This window comes from Antechinus flavipes, chromosome 1 (assembly GCF_016432865.1).
Source record: "Antechinus flavipes isolate AdamAnt ecotype Samford, QLD, Australia chromosome 1, AdamAnt_v2, whole genome shotgun sequence".
NCBI classification, from domain to species: domain Eukaryota; kingdom Metazoa; phylum Chordata; class Mammalia; order Dasyuromorphia; family Dasyuridae; genus Antechinus; species Antechinus flavipes.
The window spans coordinates 180,272,283-180,287,727 of record NC_067398.1 but is presented as its reverse complement, the minus strand read 5'-3'; positions in this window follow the sequence as shown (position 1 = coordinate 180,287,727).

The window sequence follows — 15,445 nt, the reverse complement described above, 5'->3', positions numbered from 1 at the left end:
ATTATTTTCAATATTTGGGAAAGATTTCTTATTTTGGGTTCATAATAATGTTTTTCTTTTTATCTAATGCATTTAAGGGAGAAGTAGCATATGACAACTTTGAAATTAGATTTTACCTTTGGATTCATAAGATATATATACTGTCATTATTAGGCCTACACAAAAATTGTAGTAGACACAATGTTACACAATTATATAAAAATTATAATTGTAATTTTGGTAATATTAAAGAATGAATATACCATAGTATTGAGATAGAAGTACCAAGTTATTCAGTAATGATATTTTTGATGATGATGCTATTGATGATGATGTCAGCCAAAATCTTCATGACACTTTAAGGCTTACAAAGCTCATTATCTACATCATCTCAGCTGATGAAATATAATAATTTTAAATGTGCTGTAGAAGAAAGAAAAATATCCTTTGATTTTTTAATCTCTAAAATTTCATGCATTCAAGAAATTGGAAACAGATCATGGGAACAAATTTCAATGAGAATAAAATATTTTGAGATAAAGCCAAGAAAAGGCAACTATGTCCCCAGAATATAGCCACAGAGCTCAATATAGACTTTATTGATCAAGAAATAGATATCTGTACCCATGTCAGAATCTTCCTGCCTAACTTGAATGTTTGGCTTTATAAAATTCTACTGTGTTAATTGAAAATGATTTATTGTAAAATACAGATCCTTGACGTCTATTTGGGACTAAAAGATCATAAGTTCATAGATTTAGAGCTGAAAAACCTTTAGAGATCATTAGTCCAAATCTCTTGTTTTACAGAATAGAAAATTTAGGCCTAGTGAGATTAAGTCACATAGTTTTGACTGAAAATCCTTTTTTTTTTTTCAGAAGAAAAAACAAACAGTAAGTTCCAGATATCTTTTTTTTTTTTTTCCTTTCTTCATGAAAGAGAAAAATCTTCTTTTGGTTTGGTATTTCAAAAAGAAAAAAGAAAAACAAATATTAACTGTGAGAATTGAACTAAAATTACACATTAACAAACTTTGTCAGTAACTAAACTAAAAACAGAGACAGTGTACTGTGCAAATTTAACTAAAACTGTATATTAACAAACTTCTTCAGTAACTAAATTAAAAACAGAGACAAATGTAAAAGAAATTATAGAAAGAAACTTCAGAAACAAAGACTCAAAAACCACCAAAATCATGGAGCCATCAAGGCACTATTTTCTCCCCATAGGTACAAAAGTATTCATTTCTTAAGAGCAAAAAGTCTTCCTTCTGATGCTGTTTGTTCACATCAGTTAAAACTTAAGTTGCACAAAACTCTTTCTGAGGGAAAATTTACAAGGACAAATTAAGAGGACTGGCAGATGTTCCTTGATTCCTTTACTTAGAGGGAAGGGCATTTGGAAATGGCATTGGCACCAAATGACATTTGGAATAATGGCCTGCGATTCCGTTGGCACTTTTAGTGTTAAGCAAGTGATCTGCAAAGTAAAGTGGATTCACAGTTAGAGTCAGCGCCGGTGCACAGGTCGCCCATAAAAATAGAAGATTCCATTATTCTTCAGGCTCCCTAGAGGGAGCAAGGTCTCTAGCATCATTACCAGGACTAAATCTGACTTTTCTACCTCCCCTAATTTCCTCCTAGTAATTATAGGTCAAGCACTCTTTTGTAAATTATAAAACCTTTGTTCTTATCAAAAATGAATAGCTGAGGAAAAAATTATAAAAAGAGTCCTAGGAAAAAAATTTCAATTAGAAAACTAAGCTAATTTGGTATGACCAAAGACTGTCAGGCATACTGACAGTGCTCTATTATGCAGTCATTTGGGCTCTTTCAAATTAGTTATGTTAATGTCCTGTGAGTGAATGTAACACTTGGATGGGACAAGATTTCTGCAATTAATTTCTGCAGTCAGTGGAGAGACAAGCAAATTTATTTTCCCCCTCTCTGGGAATTGGTAGTGGAGGGTGTGAGGTAGAGAAAGTGCATTTAGGAACAGAGTACAAGCTAAACACAAGCCCTAAATAAAGCAGAAACAATGGGAGCCAATGCCTCCTCATTCATTCAATTGACAATGTTTTGCAGCTTAAACCTGTTTTATTAATTATGTTTGACATTTCCTTAATTAGTTTCATTTACACCAAATCAATCCCTACTGCTGTATGGCATCATTTATCATTTTGAAAAATTTGCATACTGAGTGCTGACTTTTTCTACTTAATTATACATTAAAAGTGTCAAGCGTGCTTGCTGGCTGGCATTATCTGCGGCAGAAAGGTTTGTGGCTGGACTGTGATGGTATTAATCATTAAGAGCCCCCAAGTGCTTCTGGGTAATATCTGGGGACTAGAGTGGCTCTCATTTTAACGCTAGAGAGCAGAAGTGCTTTTGTAAAATGACCCAAAGCAAAAACAAAATAAATGACCTAAAACATCCGGTCTACTGTAATGCTTTGCTCTTTCAATAAAAATATGCTTTGGAGAGAATGTTTACTGTTAACCATTGACTTCCTGCAGATACAAACACTATTCAAAGAGCCCATACACAGAACATTAGTGATCTTTTCTTGAACTTGAAAATGAGACATTTCAGACAAGTGTATGTTGATATTTTAGGATTAGGCTAATCATAGAACACATAAGCATACATACATATACACATACTTCTATATATACATATATATGTATAGTACATATACATATGTATACTTAAAACATATATGTGTATGCATAGTTATATGTTTTATATGTGTATATATCTTGCAGCTTACCAATAATGCAAATAACTTACTTTTAAAATGACAGTTCATGATTTGAGTTATCCTTTGTCATCTCCACTGAAAATTTACAGACAACAGTCTTTTTTTTAGTACTAAACAAAAAAGATATGAGAACAATTGTACAGAGTTGAAAACCCAACAGTATTACAGAAAACCTCTTCTGTTTATTTTTTTGTTATCTTAGACAAACATCATGGTGTTCTCAATGACAAAAGAATTACATTTCTCCATATACATCTTCATGCTTATAGTACTTATGTCAGCAGCAGAAATGAAAAAGTTAAAAAAAAAACCTGCTTTTTAGATTACATATCAACTATGCCTTCCTTCATGTTAGAACCCAAACTAAGTGTGTTTAATATTCAAATTCATTTCCAAATGCTTGCCCATTAACATAATATATGCTACTTTTGCAAGCCTGGTCAGAGAAATCTGTAACTAAATAATTTTCAAGTTTCCTTCATATCAGATGCATTATATGCAGTGTGAAATTATTTCCCCCACTCTGTCCCTTAGCTGAGCAGCCAAAAGGCAACAGACAATATCCTGAATATTGCTGCAAATGTACTACATTCCCTAAGATATTCTATAAGTGAATACATACTTATAATTGCTAATTCTAAGTGAGTATTTAATTGCATAGCATGTACATAATTGTAAAGTTACTTAAAACTTGAAAAGAAGACATGGTGCAAACACAAGCTAAATTTTAAATAATTTAATTAGTTTTACAATACAATATTTTGTTTTTAGTGATACAAATATTTATCATTCAGATTATTGGTTCTTTCCTTGAACAGAAATAGCCCCATACCAAAAGTAACATTTCAATATATTCAAGATCTCCAATTTCCATTTATGGCCAACCATAAATATGTATAGTCAACTTCTCAAGTGAATTTCATCAATTTGGATGCTCCTATCACTGATACAGATCTCAAGTCATATATGCCTACCCATCCTGTATGATGGCCATTTTGCCTCAAAGGTTTGTCCCAGGTAGTTCTCCCAACATCCTGGAAGTGTCCCTCACTTCCTTCTAACAATTTGAGTGTACCAGGGGAGTATCTGGACATATTCCCATGACATGGCCAGGCCATTTTTTTTTCAATCAGGCAGTTTTGATGACATCCTTTATTCAAGTTTTTCTTTGACTTCCTTATGAGTTAAGGACTGCAGCCTTCTTATAAACCCAACCTGCACTTTACCACTGACCTCTGAGTGATATTTCATTTTAATTCCTCAGAGATCAGTGTCCCATCATTTCCAGCTATGCAATCTGTAGATTAGTATTAAAAAGATAAAGCTTTCAGACAAAATTTTGGGATCACTAAAGAACTCTATAATTTCCCATAGGCAATCTAACCCCCTTTTCCTTCATATTTTGTTCTGAGGTAAGCCCAAAACAAAAATGGTATCCTTTTACAAATGAAAACCTGGAAAAGTTATTTTTAATTTGAAGAGAATTCAGTTCACTTTCAAGAAGCAACAACAGAAAATAGATTGCATGGCCAATGTGTGTATTATGAACGTTTTTTTTTTCCTATCTTGCTTCCTTAAAATCACCTTTATTTTTGTTTTCAGCCTTCCCATAGGCCTGCTCCTCAATTTTAATTGTATTTTTGCAAAAGCTATTCTCACAATAAGCGCCATAATTTCATTCATTAGGGAAGGTGAATTAACACAATCCTTTGATATTTCAAGAATCCTTTCAGGTGAGAGAAACTATGATTCTAAGGCAAGAGACTGAATAACAGTCACAGAATCGTGAAACATGAATTCTAATATGGCAGCAGCACAGTCACAGGAGAGAGGGAAGGAAGGGCCATAAAAATTGCTTATTGTTTCTGCATTTATAATAGAATCAAAGCTAGAAAGGGGGTATTGTTGGGTTGAAACATTTAAGAGAGATCAGGAAAATCTAGGAAAAAGACTGTTTGCAGTTAGCAGTTTTTATACCATATGTGTTAAAAAAAAAGCCGTCAGTTGGATATAAAGTCAACTTTAAAATCAGGTATTACTTGTTGGAAGGATACACTAAATAGTGTTCTCTTGAACATGTTGACTTTTTTTATTTACAAAGCATATGCACGGGCAATTTTTCCAGCACTGACCCTTGCATAACCTTTTGTTCCAAATTTTCCCCTCCTTACTCCCATCTCCCCCTAGTTGGCAGGTAGTCCAATACATGTTAAATATGTTTAAATATATGTTAGATCCGATATATGTATACATACTTATACAGTTATTTTGTTGCACAAAAAAAATCAGATCAAGAAGGAAGAAAAAGAAAAACTGAGAAAAAAAAACAAAATGCAAGGAAATAACAACAGAGAGAGTGAGAATGCTATGTTATGTTCCACACTCTGTTCCTATGGTTCTCTCTCTGGGTGTAGATGGCTTTCTTCATACTGCACAAGTGGAAATGGTTTGAATCATGAACATGATGTTATTACTAGGGTTTTTACCAGACAGTAATCAACAATCCAGTCACACCAAGCCAATAGGTTTCCAGGCTGACAAATTTATCCTTGCCCTATAATTACTGATATAGATATAGATCTATAAATATAGATATGAAGGGCCTTACAACTACCAATTTGTCTGATGATATGGGATTTCTCATACAAAGCAGCTGAATCCTTTTTCTGGAAAGTTGAATCAACTGAGAATCTTCTTTGTCTTCTTCTTTGAAGCTACCTTTGGATTCTTCCTTCCCTTCTTTTTCCTTTCCCCTTTCCTTGTGAATACAGAGAATATCAAATCCTTTTCTATCTAGTCTCAATGCACTAAGCCCAACTGTCACTGTGGCAATGAGACAGTATATAAAAATGTACTTTCTAAATCACAAAGTGCCTTACAAACATGTTATTGTTATTGATATTATTATTGGGTAGTAATAAAAACAGGAGTCTTACTAGTACTAGTACTAGATATAGAATGGGAGATGAGGAGGGGAGAGGGAAGAAGGTAAGCCATCTACCATAAAGTACAATCTGTGTTATCCTTTGGAACATTGTATATTCTATTCACAGTTAAGAAGCAAAAATAAAAATCCATACAAAGGAAATTAAGACTGGAATGACTGTATTTTTTAATGTACATAGCTAAATTTGGACAAGACATTTCTTTGAGGTCATAGTATGGAAGCAAGCTTCTATTTTCAAGAGGTATGACATTACTTTGCCTGTAAGGAAAAAAGTGGCTTGATGTAGTAGGAAAAAAACTATATTTTAACAATAAAAATAACTTTCTCTATTGGCCTCAGTGTTCTTCTCTGTAAAATGGGGAAGGAAGAGAAAGGAGAATGATGGAGATAAATTAGATTATCAAAAAAATCATTTCCAGCGATAAAGCCTATGAACTTTCATCTGCTAAATGGAGATAATAATTTTTACACTATATAGAAATAATAGTGTGAAGAAAATTCCATCAAAAACAATAAAGATTATGATGGTATCTCAGAATTCAGAATTCTGAGTTAATTGGATTCAGAAGTGTCAAAAATGACCAGTGACAAATGAATTTTTTTCCCCTAAGGAGTATATTTTCAATCTACAATTTAACCATCCTTCCCATTCAATTCTCCAGAGACAAATGGGGCTCCCATTTGTGAATGAACAAGCCAGCCATCCAACCTAGCTGGGCTTCTTCTTGACCAAACTCACTTTTTGAGAAGAGCCATGACCTTTATTTCCTCCCTCCACCTCACTCCATCCAAGCTTCCTTGGAAGTGGGGGGGTGGGCAGAAGGGAAGTCTGGACATGGAGGTAAAAGCTATAGTTCTGCACCTTGTTGACTGCTGCAGGGGCTCTGAGCTGTCCAGGAGTCCTAGGCCCTCCACCCCTGCCTTCACCACCTCCTGCAGGGCTTCTGCCACAGCTGCTCCTGCTCCAGCTGTTTCTCTTGCTGACCATATGGCAGCTCAGGGTCCCTGCTAGTAATAATGTGTTTGAGAACCAGGAGACAGTCCACTGCAGCCATAAAGTTCTGCAGGAGCTGCTCCCCTATCTGATCTGCCCACCAAAATGCACAACCCCAGCACCATGGGCTCCAGCCTGACAGTCCTGCATATCAATGCCTTTGCTAGGGAGGAGCTGGCCATGGCTGAAGGCAACAGCTGCAATGATGGAGGTTGGGCAGTATCCCTCGCCAAGCACATCCCTACTGTCCAACAAAGACAAAACCCAAGTGTGCTGAGTGCAGAGCAAGTAACAAGTGCTGAAACATTTTTTTTTACTCCTTGAAATGTGTCAAACAGCAAAGTCAATGACAGACAAATGCAAGGAACCACTGTATATGAATATAATGGTAATATTAGCAAGTTATAAAAACTACAAGTACAAGCCTGGGGAGATGACTGAATCTATTATTCAAGTACCATTTAGTTAAATGTGGAGAAGTTCATCATCAATGAAAGATGAATTATTTTGACATGGCTATTCCTAACACCTATTTTTTTTAATGGAATGTGCTCCATAACTGGGGCAGCTAAATGATGCAGTAGGTAGGGTGCCAGGTCTGAAATCAGGAAGACCTGAATTCAAATTCAGTCTCAGACACTTGCTAGTTGTGTGATGCTGGGCAAGTTTCAACTCTGCCAGTTTCCTCATCTGTAAAATGATCTGGAGAAGGAAATGGCAAATCATTCTAATATCTCTGCCAAGAGAAGCTCAAATGGGGTCATGAAGAGTCGGACTAGACTAAAAACTATTGAATAACTATTCCATAATTGCATGTATCCAAAAAGAAAAGATGCCTTAAAAGAAAAGGAAAAAGTCTGACTTAAATCAATAACAAGGTTTACTCACAATGCTTATTTAACTTGTAAGGTACAAATTGTAAGGTATTTGAAAGCTCAAAAGAAAATCATAGTATTGCAATCTTGGCACTAGATTTCATTGCTTTTTTTCCAAGAAAAAACATGCAAAGTGCAAGTTGAAATTCAAATATCACACATTGGAATAAACATATGCATGTGTGATTCAAGTAAACATGATATCATTATATTGACATACACCTCCACAACTTCATTTCCTCTACTCTATATAGCTTCATATATATGAGGGCTCTCAAAAATATATACACATATCTATATATATATATATATAGATATGTGTATATATACAAATATACCTATAGATATGTATATTAGAAAGCTACGCATATTACATAGATGTATATAGACATACATGTAAAGTGATATTGTTCTATATGAGTATGCTACATGAATGTATACCTTTGAGAGGTCACATAGCTCAGACATGTATGCATGTATATGTATAGGGGCATGTGCATATATGTGTATATAAGAATGTTTTATATCTTTTATATAGGCATATATTAATATATATAATCTTTTCAAGAAGTATATAGTCTCGTAAAGATGTACATAATAGATAAATATCTATTACATATATTTTTTCTGAACTGCATCAAAAAAACTTAGAAATTCTCAACATTGGTTAAAATTTTTATATCTCTATATATAGCTATATACACACTGTTCAGAAACTCTCTACATTGTTAAAAAAAAAATTAGCAAAACTCATTTACTAGGTACTAGCAGAATTCATTAACCTTTGTCTTCTTTTAAAAATCAGAAACTATTCTTAAATAGACATTGGCAATAAAAGCCAATGGCAAATCAGAACTTTTAAATGAAAATCATTAGATGAGTTTTTCAAGAGTTAAAAAAAGATTGAAAAAATTTTAAAGTGAGAAATATAATTTTGCTTAGGGTCCAAAAATGTCCCAAGAGGAATCCTTGGGCTTTCTTGAAAAGTTCTCATTTAAAATAATAAGGTAAAAAAGGAATTTTAACCTAAAAAGTAATTTTTTAAAATGTAAATCCTTTAAATCTAACATCAGGAATGAAAGCATTCTTTCAGTAATAATACTAATCTGTGAAGAGCAGTGGAATTGAGCTCAAAAGATTTGAATTAAAATCTTTATTCTGCCACTCACTAAACAAATGATTTGGGGCAAAAAAAAAACTTTCTAAACCTCAGTTTCCTCATTTGTAAAACTAAGTGACTGCATTAGATAACTTCTAAGGCCCCTTCCAGATCAAAATCCTACCAATCAATCTCTTTCTTGTATATATTACATTGCTTTGTTAAATGATCATAGATTTAGTCCTTTTCAGGACTAAAGGCCACATTTATCTTATAGGCCTGTTTTTTATCTGTATTCAATTTATAAGAATAATCTATTCATAAATCAAAGACATCCTTAATTGAGATTTTAAAATGGTCAGGTTTTCACAAGCAATATTCTATTGTAGAGTACATCTTTATCACTGCACACAGCCAAAAAAAAATAGAAAATATTGAATCCTAAAACAAACAGATGACACTTCTCTGGGACCTCCTCAGCTCACTGGTGAGTCTCTGGCTAGTATCCCCATTTCCTGAAGGGCCCAAAACATGTCCCTGCTTGCTTCATGCCCGGATTTCTCTCTCATTTGACTCACCTGCCTAGCAGCCTTATCCCAGATCAATTCTCCAAATATCAGTCCAGCCCCAAAGATGTTCACAACTGTGGTGGAGGAAAATCAAGGGTCCAAGTTAAAGAGGGATTTACTAATATTTCCTTCAGATGTTTTTTGACTGGGTTTGCATCAGACCCTGACCACTGCAGAATCTCCTAGAAAAGACCCAAAATCACTTAAAATAAATTCCCCTGATCATTTATACAAGCAAAAAGGAAGCTGGAGATGGGAAAGAAGCTATTATTAAACACCTACTATGTACCAGGCAGAGCGCAAAGAGCTGAGGATTAAAAAAAAAAAAAAAAAAAAAAAAAAAGATAAGATGGTCCTTGCTTTCAAGGAGCTCACTATGAAATAAATATTGTCTTCTCAATTTGTGATCTTAGGTGGATTTTCTACTAACAATATGGGCAGCACAGAAGCCCACAGCCACATATACAATAGTAAGGGAATGCCAGATCTCTAGATTGCCCACCTAAGTTAGGAGTATCACTAAATGGGGAGTGAAGAGGTAGTATCCAGATGAGGGAACAACATAAAAAGAAGGCTGACCAGCATTTTTTTAAAGACAGAAATGACCTCATATGTAGGCTGTAGTAATGTAGTAATCGTTCTTTTCATAACACAATTTGTGGGACTTCATGAAATACAGTGATTGGGAGTGCAGCCTATGCTCAAATGAAGTGATACTGAATTTCTACTATGCATTTGCCTGGTGAATGTCAATAATAGTTCAATTTTCTAGTTCCAAGGAGTTCTACTACACAAGGAATTCTACCATACTGGCTAGATGGGAAGCCAAACACAGAATCAGAAAGTACATCTCTCTCATTCTCTCTCATGTAGAAATCTGTAATCTATAGGAACTAGAATGTTCCCAAAAATAACAACAATAATAACAAAACCTTTCATTTAAGCCAAGATTAGAATTATCTATAATAATAATATTGGGACATGAAAAAGTTTTCTTAACAGTTTAGGGATATAGTGGGAAATGAATCCATATAACAATATTGTTATATGTATCTGTATAGTATATGTATCTGAATAGTATATATCTATGCAGTCTTCTTTATCTCTAAATTGTTTTAGACTGTCAAGGATTCTAGGATATAATGGCCTTAGCTTATTAATATAGCTGAATATATACATGTTATAAATATATGTCCATATGTGTAACTTTTGTAGCAAGCAAAAATTATTTATTTGCATTCAAAAAAGGATGGCTCTTGCAGTTATAAAATACCTAATAATACAAATATACATATATAATCAAGTTACATAACAAATAGTTTAGAATTCCATCAGTTCCTATTTATATAATTGTAATAGGCTTCTAATTCTAATAGGTCTATCAGCCTTCAGTCTATGTGATATCACAGTATTCTATTGCTAGGGTGACTAGTTACACCATTCCACTTGCAATTCCATCACTTATAATACCCAGTTTCCTTTTAGACTAAGTTCAAGTGCCTCCTCTACAATTATTCAGTCAATCAAGTGTAACCTGGGTTTGGCTGGGCATGTGCAATTTGCCAAATATGATTTCACCCTGAGGGGCCTTTGGAATATGTCCGGATTGCCTAATATGAAGACCTCCATCCCCTGCTTTGCAGGGCTGTGACTTCCTTGGGATGACTACCTATGTCATTAAAACTGGGGAGACTGAATCATTCTCTTTCTGCTGTGTATTCATTCACACATAGCAGCACATCATGAACAGAGCCAGTGTGAGGAACAAGATTCCCATCCCCTGTTCCGTCTATTATTGCAGTAAAAAAAAAAAAAAAATGGACCTGGAAGTATTTGTTTCTCTTCTGTTATGTTTGTCTCTGAATTTCTATAAGTACCTGAAATCACTGCATAGAGAGTTCAAACCCTGGCAACTACCTTGGAGCTAGAATGGCCCTTGGGATAGCACAGCCAACCCATCATGGCTAAGAACTAGAAATATGACACATCATGAAACTTTGAAGCAGGTAGACTTTTTAGAAAACTGTTGCAATAATGTTGGTGAGGTTTAATAAGAGCCTAAGCTACGGTGGTTAGCTGACTGAAGGTAGAAATGGAAAGATATGATAACTTGTTAGATATATTGGGTGAGGGATAGTGAATATTCAAGAATAATGATGTCTATGAAGTCAAAACTCGAACATTAGAGCTATCTTCAACAGAAATAAGAATTCTTTTGGAAGATGCACAGTTGAGGGCCAGGATATGGATGATGACTCAGCAAATGAGATTGAGAAAAAATGGCCCTGCAAGTACAAGGTTAACCAGTATAAATTTGAGAGAGAAAAAGAGAGAGACAGAGACAGAGAGAGAAAAACAGAGACAAAGATATAGACATAGAGGCACAGAGATAGAGACAGGAAGACAGAGACAGAAATAAAGAAAGAAAGAGAGAGACCAAGAAAGAGTGGCGCATAAATCAAGGGAGTTTGAAATTAAGAGATTGGGCAAGAGGAAACATTAAAAAAGCAGAGATCTCTATTGAATGATCTCAATATTCACAGTAAAGTAAGAAGTTTCTCAGCTAAGAGAGAAAGAAAAGGAGGAAGTACAGGTGGCTTAAGAAGAGAAATTTTGGAATAACTTCTGTGGAATATGAGCTAGAAAATGAATTAGGGAGAAATAAGATGGCTGCCTTGCTGCAGTGAGGGACCAGGTAATTTGTAATTAAAAATTTGTCAGGCACCCAGTCAGCAGTGCCATGAGACTTTTCTATGGTCATATCCTGTGGCTATTGTAAGAGCAAAGGGTACAGTTAATTCAGGATTGGCAGAAGTTTGAAAAGAAAATAGGCCAAAAGAACAAGAGATTTAAAAGCAGAGGACAATGTAAAGTCCTTAGCACAGTACCTGGCACATGGTAGGCACTGTATGAATGCTTATTCCCTTGTCCTTCTTAATAGATGTATAGTCAGATGGGAGAATGCCCGTGTTTTTAATTATTGAAATGGAATGCTTTAGAATAATGATGAGCTCTAATATGTGACTGAGATGGAATAAGGGAGAAATTTACAACCCAGAATTACATAAAGATTGTTTCTTCAATTGAAGTTTCTTTATATTGACAAAATCACAGATCTTGATGATAGATAAAGATACGGATATTTATTACTACACATGGATGCATATATGTTATATGTGTATATATAACATACATAAAGGGGGGGTATGTGTAAAACATTTGACATGAAGCAGAGAATGAATATGAGAATGTCATTGTCCTATAAATTTAGCATTAGGAGTATTAAAGTTCAGAATAAATGGAGACAACAAAAAGAGCTCTTTAAAAATGTTATGGAATGTTAGCTTCTTGAATAAGAATTCATGAACAAACAAAAGTTAGGAAATATCACAGATGATAAAAATGAACAGTTTCATTGCAGAAAATTAACAAGGTTTTATACAAACAAAATTAATGTTGTTAAAATTAGAAGGGTGTGGGTAATGGGGGGGGAGGGAATCTGTGCTAAACAATTTTCTGATAAGAGTTTTATTTCTAACATATATAAAGACCAGACTTATAAATGGTTCATTTACAAGAATGAGCTATTTCCCAATTAACAAATGGATAAAATATATTAAAAAGTATACAAAAATGTATAAAAACAGTTTTTAAGGAAATAAACTAAGTAATCAATAAATACACAAAGGGAGAGCTAAGTGGCAGAGTGGATAGAGCATCAGATAGATAACCTATTTTGTTATTGTTTAATAATTTCAATCATTCAATCTATTTATCACCCCACTTATGGTTTCCCTGACAAAGATCCTGGAGTAGTTTGTCATTCCTTCCCCAGATCATTTTTATACCAAAGGAACTAAGGCAAACAGACTTAAGTGACTTAAGTGTGACAGGATCCCACAACTACTAAGTGTCTGAGGCTACATTTGAACTCAGGAACATTAGCCTTCCTGACTCCTCACCATGACTAACAAGAAATTAATGAATGTTTTTTTAAAAATTCAAAAATCTCTATATTTTATACCGTCTGCCCACTCTACAATTGCTTCTGAATTAAAAACGAGTCATAGGCAATGTGGCATAGTAAAAAGAAAGCTGAACTTTCTCTCTAGAGTATTACTAGTGCAAGTCATTTTTACTCTCTAGCTCAAGGTTGCCTCATCTGTTAAAATAAAAGATTCATCCCTTCAAACTAGAAACTTAGGATCCTATGATTCAGTGAGTTAACAATATATTTAAAATCAAGCCTTGTTTTTCTAAAGTGTGTTGACTACTGCTTTAATTTTTTTTTAAATCTTTGCTTTTGGTTATTTATTCTACCTATGAAAATGTGTTCTGGGAAGCTACTGGGATTAGAGAGAGGGACAAAATAAATTCAGAAGAAAAAGATTTTAAAATTCCACACAATGGCCCAGAGTTATGATATTTTGTTTGACCAGATTTAGCATTTGCAATTCATTACAACCAAGTTTGGTTTCTTTTGGTTTTGTTTTTATTTTTTACCGAGAACTTATCCATGTAATAGTAATTTATTCTAATTAATTGCACTGCGAAAATCCAAGATATATCTCAAAAAGGAATATAATAGCCGAAGTTATTCACAATGGAGCCCTGACCATTTTGCCATTCCTGGAAAGGAAAATAAGAGATGAATGCTATTCTGGTAAAAATCTTTAAAAGTTGGAGGACTCTGCTCTATTAAGGAAAAAAGTGGGGGAAATAGTAGCAGAAGGAAAACTTGCCATAGGGGCAACAATCCATTTGCTGATAGCAGTTGATTCCAAGTGCCAGATCTCTGGTTTTTGAATTCTCATGGAGATCAAGAATATGAAATCTCCCTATTAATTTTTTAAAGATCTATTTACTTTTAGAAAGAACAAATATAGTCACCACTAATTTATTTGGAGAAAGGGGAGAGGTTAGGAAATAATTCAGCCTATCTTACTCTTTATTACATTCTTGAAATGTTCTGCATTTAAAGCAGTGAAGGAAAGTAAAGCATTAATTAACATAAATATTTTGAATTATTCTTAGATATTTTGAACTAAATTTAGATAATGTTTATAGCACTGAAATCCTGGAAAAGGAGGGGAAATTTGGAAAATTCCTTGGAATTTGATCTAACAGAATCAAATCTCTAATTTTTTTACAGAGACCAATTCACACAGGTGCATACTCATATGCATACCTATGTCCAATCTTTGCTCCCTTTGGCTTCATGTTTGTCAAAAATAATCATACTCATTCAAAATATTTTCAGCATAAAGAACTGATTTAGCCAATATTTGGCCAATTAATTCCCCAAGTCTTTTCCTAATGGTAGTACAAATAAAAAGAAGATAGTTTCAAGTTCTCAAAATTATAACCATCTATGCATATTTCCACTTTAGGTCTCTAAACCCGCATCACCAACAAAATGTAAGGTGTGATTAGAAGTCACATCTTCTGATAGGCATAAAAAATATGTGAATTCAAAGGTTGTTTTCTCCTCTCAGGCTATACCCATAGTTGCCTGTGGAATACTTTACTCAGGCTCCTTCCCCTATATAGGCTGTAGTTCTGTCGTAATCATTCTTTTCATAGCACAATTTGTGGGACTCCATGAAATGCAGCGATTGGGAGTGCAGCCCATACTCAAATGAAGTGATATTGAATTTCTATTATGCATGTGCCTTGGAACCCTCACAGCTCTCCATAAAGATTTTATGCGCACAGCAGATTTGTTGTGACTTAGATAGTTTCAGACAATTTTAGATTTGAATGGACATGGCAGCATCTGACAGTAAAAGAAATATCAGGAGAAAGAAACATGTAGAACCAAATGATATATTAAGCCACCTCCTGAACAAAGCAAGCAGAATGTTGTAAACAAATGCTGAAAGTATATCCTTGAAGGAAGGACTTCTCATGGGTGCTAATCTTTTTCTGTTTAATATACATGTTGGCGAATGGAAATTGTCAACTCCTTTTATCCTCAAAATTAAGTTAAGCTAAAATCTTGCTCCTTATCTAACCTGCATATTTTAAAAATGAATTGCTCATTATAATCTGTATTTCTGGGTTTTGCTTTTTTTTTTTTAATCCCCCTGGTGGCATCAATGACAAACACGAAGTGCAGAATGCACATATTTGAAAAAAATCATTCCTTAACCATCATTTAGAGATTAGAATTGGAAAAAAGGACAAAGGGTATGAGAACATACTTCCTAGTGGCAACCTCAC